This window comes from Myxocyprinus asiaticus, chromosome 40 (genome assembly GCF_019703515.2).
Source record: "Myxocyprinus asiaticus isolate MX2 ecotype Aquarium Trade chromosome 40, UBuf_Myxa_2, whole genome shotgun sequence".
Lineage (NCBI taxonomy): Eukaryota > Metazoa > Chordata > Actinopteri > Cypriniformes > Catostomidae > Myxocyprinus > Myxocyprinus asiaticus.
In genome coordinates, this window is record NC_059383.1 from 36,176,484 (window position 1) to 36,188,724 (window position 12,241).

Genomic DNA, 12,241 nt, shown 5'->3' on the forward strand with positions numbered 1-12,241 from the left:
TTCCTTAGGAATATTACCCTAGAATTAAGGCAGCAAGTTTTGCAGGAACAAGCACAGCTCATATTTCCTTCAGAAAATCGAGTTAGTCATATGTAATAAAGATCCTGAGGTTCAGGGAATGAGGAAGCGGGAGACAGCGATTCCAACACAAGAATGTCCTTTTATTTGACACAAAACAAACGTCGACACAGTTCTGTGTGTCACTCTCTCTCTTGACTGCCGCTGTCTCCTCTCCTTAAAAGCCCCAATCACTTCTCACTGAAACACAAGACAGGTGTTAAGCTCAGGTGGAAATCATTCACCACTCATCTCCCCTGCTTCACTCTCCACAGCACGGCGCTCGGCCACGTCTCCACCTCCACATCCTAATAACCCCAGGCAATATAAGTTAATTCAGTGTGCATTAGCTGCTTAATATGGCTTTAAATACTCTCTCACACACACACTTTTTCCTCGGTTTCTGGCAGAATGGCATATGACATTTAAAAACATCCCCAGTCTGATTTAAAAACCGCAAATGAGAGTCATTTCCAGGGAATGTGAGGGTGAGAACTACGTTTCCCAGAGCACAATGAGGCCTTCTGTTCACCGACTGGACTTTGTAGTGTTCCTATATGTTTCCTCTCATAAAGACGCCACGGCCCAAATCCTTTCTCAGAATGCCTCACACTGAGGTCATTTTCTGAAAAAATCTGACACATCAGTCACATGGAGTTCCAGAACTTTTTTCTGACCTTTTCCATTACGAGAGTAAATGATGACAGAATTTTCATTTTTGGGTGAACTACTCCTTTAAGAGGAGACCACAGTAACTGGATCAGTCCTCCAACCACCTCCAACATACCGAACAGTCCTGACCAGTGACCCCCCCCCCCCCCCACCCCCATTTAGAAAGATGGCCTGATGGATGGAAAGTCAGGATAATGCCCGTTTTTCCTCTATTCCTCCATCTCTCCACTCCGTGTCTTTCTCCCCTCCCTTTCTGTATATCCTGCCTAAGATGTACAGTTTCCTGCCTGAAGACCACTCCTCAATGTACACGTGGATCTCTTCTCATCTCTTCATTCTCCCTCGATCCCTTTCTCATTTTTCCGCATCTTGTATTAAAAATTTTTGCAATTCAGGATTACAGTATACACTATAGTCACTATATATTCTCACCTCTATAGGAGGCCTTGTGTGTCCATGTGCCAGACTCGAGTGTTATACCACTGCCTGACCATCGTAAGGGTTCTAACCCAAATCTTAAAATCCTGTGTTTACCTTTCAAGCAATTTCTCATTGGTTTAATGAGCTGTCACTCGTTGATGGTCGGTTAGTGGTCTACTGCTAATAATCCATTAACAATAGTAATGGTGATGTTAGCTTGAGCAAACACCACTAATGAAACAGTGCATTCAATTTTTTAGCAGATTGTTTTTCACAACAACATCTTATCTTATCACGTGGCTTGTTGAGCGCGTCACCACAGAGACCTAGCGCGTGTGAAGGCTTCACGCTATTCTACGCGGCATCCACGCACAACTCACCACGCGCCCCACCGAGAGCGAGAACCACATTATAGCGACCACGAGGAGGTTAACCCAACGTGACTCTACCCACCCTAGCAACCGGGCCAATTGGTTGCTTAGGAAGCTTGACTGGAGTCACTCAGCACGCCCTGGATTCAAACTTGCAGCTCCAGGTGTGGTAGTCAGCGTCATTACTTGCTGAGCTACCCAGGCCCCCTAAAAAGAGATAAATTAATATTTTGTGTGCCCGCCCTTGCCATCAAAACAGCACCAATCCAAGATCACCTGCCACAGTTTTTTCAGGTTGTTTGCAGATAGGTTGTTTCAAGCATCTTGGAGAATTCTATTCTAATCTATTCGCAAAGGGAACGTTGAAATCTAAAATTGATATTTCTTATTGACACTCTCAAGCAGATTATATAAGTCTTAAGACAAATGTTTTGTGAAACATCTATTGTTTCTAAGAATTTTGTACAGTACTGTATGTCTTCCAGATGTAAACACACACACAAATAGTGATGTACGTGTGCTATAAGGGAACCGTCCTTTCTCAGTAGAGTTGGGAAGTCCAAATCATTTGGATCATTTGAAATGAATCGGTAAATGAAATATTTAAAAAAAAAGTAATTCACAGATTCACTGAAATGTAGCGTTTGGGAGTGCTATTCATTTTAATGAATTGGTTCGTTCGGACGGTTCATGCAAATTAAATAGTTTCAAGAAAAGTGGTTCACCGATTCACTGATATGTAGGGCTGGGGAGTCCAGTTCATTTTATTGGATCAGTTCGTTCAGACTATGCATTTAAATTAACTAGTAAAAATGAGTTTTTTACGGATTTGTAGTATGTGACATAATTTGAAAGCGGAGACTTTGTTGTACCAAAAAAAGAGAAAACAAATCATAAAACACAAAACTCAATATTTGTGTTATTTGCTTAATTTGCTCAATGCAACTTCGATGCATTGCATAATTTAAAATTTTTGTGAATAAATTCAGCAGGCTTACGTATCATGAATGTGAGACCAAACCTTGCGTTTCTTGAATTCAAGCAGATGGAGGTCTATATCTGCGGCCTATAAAATGAAAATGTGAAGACAGAAACTAATAATAAAAGTGATATTGTTAATATATTTTACATTTGCCTTTTTGAAAATGTTAATCTATTCATTATTTATTTATTTTTTATAGTTTTAACAGTGGTATTTGTAACAAGACCATAGTAAACACATGGAAGCATGGATCTTCTTCACTACCATGGTTACATTTTACATAATTTCTATAAAACAAACTATGGCATTTTTGTAATTATAAACAGTTGACCTACTCTAAACACATGTAAAAACAATAAATAAAAAATATAAATATTTATAAGTTGTAACAAAAATGAATTATTTTCCCTCTCTTCCCTAATCTTGCCTATGACAAATTTAATAGAGCTGAAGTAGTGATATGATAATAATTATTATCAATCTATTTCTGTCTAAAGTACTGTTAGTGTTACTATAGTAAATTCATGGGTGGTGATGTCGAATTCTGTGCCGAATTCAAATGGTTTCCGCTTCTCACGCCTTGCTTCACACTGATTCTCGCAAAGCTGCAAGTTTAAGAGCTCGAGCTTTAAAAGCTTTGCGCTTGTGCTGCTCTGTCCATTGAGCCGTATCCATCTACAGCGCCATACAGGTGCATTAGCCGAGGTCGTGCCTCCACCTGTGTATTCGACGCTGCTAAACCAGATACTTCAGATGCATCGCTAGACTTCAAAATCAGATGAACTGCAGTACAAATGTGTACCAACCCGTATAATTGAGAACCAACTGCTATACTCCAGGTCTAGATAAGTGTTTTAATGCAAAGAGGAACTTGACGATAGATTTGATTATTATGACTGATAAACACCTCCCATTTGTAACCTAATGCCCCCCTCTCTACTAATTTGCTCTCAGCACCCACTGGCATCCTTTGAACGCCCCGTGGGGGGCGGTACCGCCCCTGTTGAGAACCCCTGAATGAACCGGTTAAAATAAGCTATTTGCTGTTACGTAGCGTTGGGAATTCCAATTCATTTTAGAAAATCGGTTCGTTTGGATGGTTCATCTAAATTAACTAGTTTTAAGAAAAGTGATTCACCCTTCTCTTATTTCAAACAATTTGATGCATAGCGAAGTCCTTCATTTGGAATGATAAGCGTCCCAGATTGCATTTCAACAAATTACATAGGCCGATTGACAAAGGTGGGCTAGGCCTACCCAAGATTTTGTTTAATTACTATACATTCTCAGACATTTAGCTCATTGGTCGCTTCTACCTGAGAGAGCCCCACCGTGGTTTTGTATTGAACAGGAAATTCTTGCCCCTATTTCGCCATTGCAAAGCCTTTCTATCAAACTAACTGAAGAAGTTAAGTTACATCCCGTTATCTCGCATTTGCACTCGGTATGGACAAAAAGTGTCCAGAGTGTTTGATTCTGACAATTATTTGAATGCTGCCTCGAGCATATGGCTGAACCCAAAATTATGTACTGATAAGTTCCCTTTCTGCTGGTCAGAGTGGATTGTGAGGGGGGTTACTACACTCGGTGACCTATATGAGAGTGGAGTGTTGAGATCCTTTGATAATTTGGTTCAACATTTTGGGATTCCCAGATCTCAGGTATTTACAGTTGCGCCACTTGCTCTGTACTATTTTTGGGAGTAGCATACACCCCCCTAAAGCGGCAGACACTCTGGGAGTGGTGATTACTGCTCCTGGAAAAGGTCATGAGGCATCAGTGTATTACTCCCTGCTAGTTCAGAGTCTGGGGGACGGAGCTTTAACTTCTATCAAGAGATTATGGGAGAAAGATTTCAATTTGGTATTGGAGGAGGGAGTATGGGCTGGGATCCTAAAAAACATCAAGTCTTTATCTAGAGATGCAAGGGTGCGACTTATGCAATTCAAGATTCTACATAGATTCTATTGGACCCACTCTAGACTGTATAGGCTTGGTCTTAAAGACACACCCACCTGCTGGTGATGCCAATCGGAGGATGGAGACACGGCCCATGTTTTTTGGTGGTGTGCTGAGATCCAGGAATTTTGGTTGAAGGTACAAAGTTTTGTGAGTGACGTGTTTGGCATTTGGATTTCGTTTTGCCCCAGATTCTGTGTTTTGGGTGATGGGGCGGTCATCGACGTAGGAGATAAATACATACAAAATTGGGTCCTGACCATTGCGATGATCGACAGGCAGATTCTTTTAAGGGGTTGGAAGTCGGTTGGAGCGCCCTCAATTTAGGAGTGGTGCGAGGAGATGGGGAGGGTGGCAGCCTTCGAAGAGGTCACGTGTAGAAGGCTGGGGATATGGGATTCATTTAATGGGAAATGGGGTAGATATTTGATGTTTCTGGGGGACTCTCGGAGTGGGATTGTGGAGAGAGAGGCATAGTTTTAGAGTTGTATGATTATATATATATATATACTTTTATTTATTTTTTAAGTTATTTATATATTTATTTACATTTTCTGTGTGTGTGGGTACTTATGTAAGACCACTGGGATGTTCGTTTGGGGTCGGGATGGGGTTCTTGATTGGGGAGGGGTAGTAGTGGGAGTTATATGTTGATTCATTGTATATATGTTTTGTTTTTCTTTGTCTTTTTGGAATCAATAAAAATATTAATCTTAAAAAAAAAAAAAGAAAAGCGATTCACCAATTCACTGAAATGTAGTGTTGGGGAGTCCAATTCATGTGACTATATCAGTTCGTTCAGATGGTCCATTTAAATGAACTGGTTAAAATAAGCTATTCACAGATATTTAGATTTGGAAAGTCCAATTCATTTTAATGTATCAGTTCGTTCGGACAGTTCATGTAAATGAACTGGTTAAATAAACTATTCATAGAAATGTAGCATTGGAAAGTCCAATTCATTTTCGAAAATTGGTTTGATCGGATAGTTCATTTCTGAAGTGAAATAGGCCTATTTAGTGAATTGCTGCTGTTTATCAGCATGTTTTCGATTCAGTTAAAATAAAAAATGGTGTTTTTTAGTTTTATTTGTTCTTAATCAAAACATTATGTGGCATGAAAGCAAAAAGAAATCTTTAAATATATTAACTATACAGTATATACTTTAATATAGCAAATGTATCTAATTATGGGCTAAACTTTATAACTGTATTCACAGTATAAGAAGATATTATTCAGTTCTGTGGCCAGAACTTCTGACAGCAGAATTATATAATATAATTTTATATTTAAATACAGTAGCTTCAATGTAGTTAGTAACTTCTTGTTTCTAGATAGTCAAAGACTGTTTAGTTACTTTGAGTTACTTGTAGCTTGGGAAGCTACACTTTCAAAGTAGTTGTTGTCTCGACCTTTAGTGACCGGTTTTGCTATTTACTTAATGCTTTATTCCCAACTGTCGAGTTTATTTTATCACCCGGAGTGTAGTTTTTGTGTATTTTTGGACAGATATATCTCTCCCTCACTCTCTTTGCTGACTAGCAGTGTGACAGTCCCTCAGTGATGATGAAATTGGTTCTGCTCCACTGGGCCCGGGTTCTGGCAAGAACCAAGGGGAAAAAGGGCCAGAAACACGGAAACTTCATCCGCAGTCAGTGCAGCGGAAAACATTCACACAACACTGCACAAACAGATACAGACCAATGCGGAAATATCCACAGCGAGTGACCAGTGACAAGACGAGAGACAACCAAAAAAACCTTCAGATTTGTTAGTTTCTTTTGGATTAACATCTTGACCGTTCACAATGGATAGCTGGACGACATGCCAATATTCTCTTTCCCAGTGGAAGATTCAAGCTGATGTCACCTCTTATAAGTGGAAAGTTTGTGAAATGTCAGGGATATTATTTACGGGACCAAATTTCAGTTTATCTTCGTCTTCACACCATTTCACACTTTTTAACTTTTTGCTGAAAGATAATGAAAACAAACAATGCCTGTATTTCTTTGGAATAACGTGTATCAAATAGTTTACAAAAAGACCAGGGGCCTCATTTATAAAACTTGCTGTAGATTTCATCCTAAAAGTGTGCTTATAAACAAAAGTCAGATTTTGGCAGAACCTGCGCAGATTCCCTTTATAAATCCCAGTTAGCGGACGTTTGTGCATACATGCACATGCTTTATTCCTCACCCTGTCTCCTCCCCAAAATATCCATATATGCAACTTTCAATGCCTGTTTTTACAATGCATAACCTTATCTGCATATGATTACCATATGCGTATTGCCATCCAGACACGTGATATACCAGGTTTAACGGTACAAAAACTGAACAAAATAGGTGTCATTTTAAAGCCTAGAATCTGCACTTTACAATGCAATTATCTGATCCTACCAATTCTTAAACAATTCTTTTTAAGTAAAGATGCTGACTACCACACCTGGAGTTGCAAGTTCGAATCCAGGGGGTGCTGAGTGACTCCAGTCAGGCTTCCTAAGCAACCAATTGGCCCGGTTGCTAGGGAGGGTAGAGTCACATTGGGTTAATCTCCTCGGGATCGCTATAATGTGGTTCTCGCTCTCAGTGGGGTGCGTGGTGTGTTGTGCATGGATGCTGTGGAGAATAGCATGAAGCCTCCACACGTGCTAGATCTCCACGGTAACACCCTCAACAAGCCACGTGATAAGATGCACGGATTGACTGTCTCAGACGTGGAGACAACTGAGGTTTATCCTCTGCCACCCAGATTGAGGCGAGTCACTACGCCACCACGAGGACCTAAAGCGCATTGGGAATTGAGCAAACCAAATTGGGGAGAGAAGGGGAGAAAAGAAAAAATGAAAAAAAAGAAATATTTTTTATTTGGAGGCAAATTTGGAGTTTCTTTCTCATCAATTGCAAATTTGTTAACACAACAATAATATTCAGAGTTGTTAAAACCATAAAAAAGATGAGATAGCCATGTATTATATATTTTGTTGGAAAAGTCTCAATTTGTAGAATGCAATGTTTCACTCAGAGGCCAAACTGCAGTGAGTGTTAGTGTCTGAAATTTCCACAGACACACATATATATAATAAAGTGAAGTGTCTTTTTGTCACATTTTTCCTTATTACTTCCCAAAACATACATATAAGAGAGACAATGACATATCGTAACTTACAGCAGACTATACCAATTCAAACGAGCCCAAACGCCACATAATATGATAAGTAGATCTTAAAATATTCCTTAAAGAGTGTGCGTGGAAAGTCGATGCACAAAAGGGCGCTCAACACACATTGTGTGTGTGTGTCTGTTGTGTGTATGTGTGGGTGCACATGTCCGAGGACTTTATGTGTGCAAACACACATCCACATATATACTCATCTAAAGGATTGGGATGCTCCTGAACACTTAATATTTGTATCTGTATTTTGTAGTCTAATCCACTCATTTCCAATGGCTGGTCATTTTTGACCAGGAACACAAGTGTAACAAAGTGAACTATAACCAATAAAATGGTCACATTTTTTTCTCCCCAGACACTATATGTGAAAAAAGTCAAGGAATTTGATTCCAATTGGATTAAGTAAAAAAAACAAACAAACACAACATAAGGGTTAAATAAAATGTGCAAAGTGTAGCTTATCTTTTGTTTTTGTCCTTTTTCAATACATTACTTGGCAAGTTGGAGTTACCAATTCTCACACACCAGTAAAAAGTGCGTATGCACAGTCAATAGTGTTTTATTTTTTATAAATCCCAACGTGTGCATGAGTTATTGTTTACGGACCTTTTAATGCCAATTTTGAGCGTATACCAAATTTATACATCAGGCCCCTGAAAGTCAAGTAAATATCAATCTTGATTTCTTGTTGACTTTTAAAACTATGGTCATTGTCCTTTAGTAAATGGTTATTCTTACTTCATTCTCTTCATCTTATTGGTTTCACAACAACTCTCGCTCCACAACATGCTCTCTACTGCTCAAAATCTCATCTTAAACAATAATAAGTCAGCTAATTTTGCACACATGTTCACTCAGAGACTGTGGATCAATTTTTTGCTTGATGAGTCATACGCTAAGAAATGACATGAGCCGTTCTGGCTGCCAGGGCCCGGTGTGACCTGAATTTATGGTTTTATGAAGGAGACAGAGAACAGACTGGCTTGTCAGAGGTTCATTTTTGAGCAATGTTTGGTTTAAGTGCTACATTGTAATGAAACTCAATGTGATAAATGGAGTTTGTTGGACCAGCTACAGTGCTGACTCATACTGTGGAGAATGTGTAAGGGTCAATGCAAGTGGGAGGAGAGGAGGAGGAGATCGGGGCCCCTGAGGGCCACAGGGACCTAACAACTGGATGGTCCTGCTCAAACATGAGAACAGTATGAAACATGAGTTGGATTCGAAAATTAATATTTAGATCTAAATCAAGTCGGATACCAAATAAAGTTGAGAACAGAAAGAGGTTGGAGATTATTAGAATGAAATGGAGGAATTAAGACTGTCTAGGGCCTCAAATCTCAAAAACCAACTTAGACTTGAAAACACACACAAGCATGTCTGTTTTGCTCATTAGCAAAGTGGAAAAAGCTGTAGTGAAATAGACTTAGAATTCGAGCTTTAGCTTCTTTTGTGATAATCAAACTTGACATCTCTTTTACTTCAACACCCAAACACTGAATTGTGTGCATCACTGTCATTCTCTAGATGTCACTGAATAATACTGGTGTATATAACCCAATAACCTTCAACAGATGCCACCGTCAACCCTGCCGAATCGCTCAGTGATAGAGTGTGACTGCATCCTACCGGCCATAGCTCGTATACACATTTCCAGTCCAGTTCCAAATCTCACATTTCTTTCTCACAAACACTCATATAATTAGGCATGTGTCCCCCTAACTGCTATTATATTTTCCATAGTAAATCAACATTAAACATTCTATTATCATCACCAAGGCTTAAAGATAATATGAAACGGCATTTGAAACACATTTAATGTAGGGCAGGGCATGATTCTTTCCATTAAGATTTGATTGGATCATTTTGTTGATGCAGAGCAGGGCTGTGTCATCGATTATTTAGCCTGAGATGGAGCACTTGCATTTAAATAAATGGGAGGAATAGAAAGGCCAATATGGGGGATGTCGAAAAGGAAGTCCTGCCATACACAGCCAATCACCTTTCAGTTACAGACAGTGTCTGTCAGCCAACTCGAGATTTTTAGTGTGATCTAAGCTTAAGAAGCACAATTTTTGATACTATTGCTGTCAGATTTTATTGCTAATTTAAAAAGATGTTATTTGGATTGTAAACTTGACCAACCATTTTAGAGATTTCAGGCTTTCCCTATTCAAGCAGATAGGAGCTTTACTTTCACGGCACATTTATCCATCAAAAATAGCTGCCCTGGAGCATTCCCAAGAAGGCTTCCGAGTGGACGGACTTGCCTTTGAAAGGGGACTTTGGCTGTGTTTGGAATTGCATACTACCATACTAGCACTATTTCTTCAGTACATAGTATGTATACTGCACAGATTACTTGAATTTTACATTTGCATGGAATAGAGCAACAGTCAGGTCCCGGAAGTAATTCATTTATCTCATAGACTAATTGATTTTCATTTGAGGTTGTTTATCGATGCTATCGAGACCTTATTCACGCTAGTGCCATCTTTGACTTTTAATGGGAATGACAACGAGGCTGTGAGGGATAGACACTTCAATGAGCTGTACTGCAGTTTAAAGTGTTTTTGGATCATTCCACAGACAAAACATTGATAAAATATCTGTCCAAAAACATTCAGTTTACAAAGTAATCCAGACAACATGAGTTGTGGAAAATCAGACGTGATCTTGGCGCTTTATACAGCTTTATACCGTTCGTGACATTTAAGAGACTGTAAGTCTATCCCTCACAGCCTCGTTGTCATTCCCATTAAAAATCAAAGATGGCGCTAGCGAGAATAAGGTCTATATGCTTCCATTGAAGCCATCAATCTGCATTATTTCAACATCGTTTTTGATAATGGAATTCATGGTAAACAACTACATTACCCATGGTCCAGCAGAGAAAGCTTCACCAATCAGAGAACCGTGGCTAACGAAGCCTGCGAAACATGCTCCACTCCCATGACACATTGTGAATAACGTAATCGAGTCAGTCTCCCTTCACCCATAAACTACTTATTTATTTGTACATATCAGAATACTTTGCAATGAACGTAAAATATATTGTATATATACTTATAATCAACAACCTAAAGTAAATAGTTTTATATATTCCCATCATTTTTTTAATTCAATTACATCATTCGCAATGCTTCATGGGATTGTAGTTCATTCCCTTGTGAAAGATGGTAAGTACAAAGCCTTGTACCTTTGTCTTTTTGTCCACTTTTCAAATACTTCTTTGTCTCAAAACAAAGTTTGTGATGTTGTGATTAGCTGGTTAATTTGGTCCATGACTTGCAACTCTTTTAAGATGGATTTTAAGAAAAGTCTATGGAAGAAATGAATGGGGAAAATACTTCCAGAACCCAGACGACTGAATAAGTGGACGTGAAGTGGGGTGACCTCTACTGCATTTGCGGTCAGGGTTCCCATACTTTTGACCAATGAATATTCATGACTTTTCCATGTTCTCAAATCACTTTATTGTCACACAGCCATATACACAAGTGCAATGGTGTGTGAAATTCTTGGGTGCAGTTCCGATCAACATAGCAGTCGTGACAGTGGTGAGACATATACCAATTTACAATAACATCAAATTAACACAACACAATTTAAACATCTGTTATACACATAATTACACTCAACTTAAAACATCAAATTAACACAACACAATTTAAACATCTGTTATACACATAATTACACTCAACTTAAAACATCAAATTAACACAACACAATTTAAACATCTGTTATGCACATAATTACACTCAACAATATACAAATAACATACACTGTACAGTATACAATATGCTGTTTTTGTTTTGTTTTTTTTGTTTGTTTTTTTACTATATAGATACACATTATTCAATAAAAATTAAAATATATATATAAAAAAAAGTATATATATATATATATATATATATATAGAATGTACAGTATTGTACTGTATTGACATTCAGGCTGTCGGTTGATAGTAAGTTGTTAAGAGAGACATAATATAATAATAGTAATATAATTTATGACAGTCCGTGTGAGATAAAAGAGTAATAAAGTGCAGGGCTGATGTATTTTGATCGTGGGAGATCAAAAGTTCAAAAGTCTGATTGCTTGGGGGAAGAAGCTATCATGGAGTCGGCTGGTGCGGGTCCTGATGCTGCGATACCGCCTACCTGATGGTAGCAGTGAGAACAGCCCATGGCTCGGGTGGCTGGAGTCTCTGATGATCCTCTGAGCTTTTTTCACACACCGCCTTGTATATATTTCCTGGAGGGAGGGAAGCTCACCTCCGATGATGTGTTTGGCAGTTCGCACCACCCTTTGCAGTGCTTTGCGGTTGTGGGCAGTGCTATTGCCGTACCAGGCGGAGATACAGCCAGTCAGGATGCTCTCCACAGTGCAGGTGTAGAACCGTGTGAGGATGTGGCGGTTCAATCCAAACTTCCTCAGCCGTCTCAGGAAGAAGAGGCGCTGATGAGCCTTCTTCACAACGACTTCAGTGTGGACGGTCCATGTGAGTTCCTCAGTGATGTGGACACCCAGGAACTTGAAGCTGCTGACTCTCTCCACTGGTGCTCCATTGATGGTGATTGGACTGTGTTCTCTGTCTTTTCTT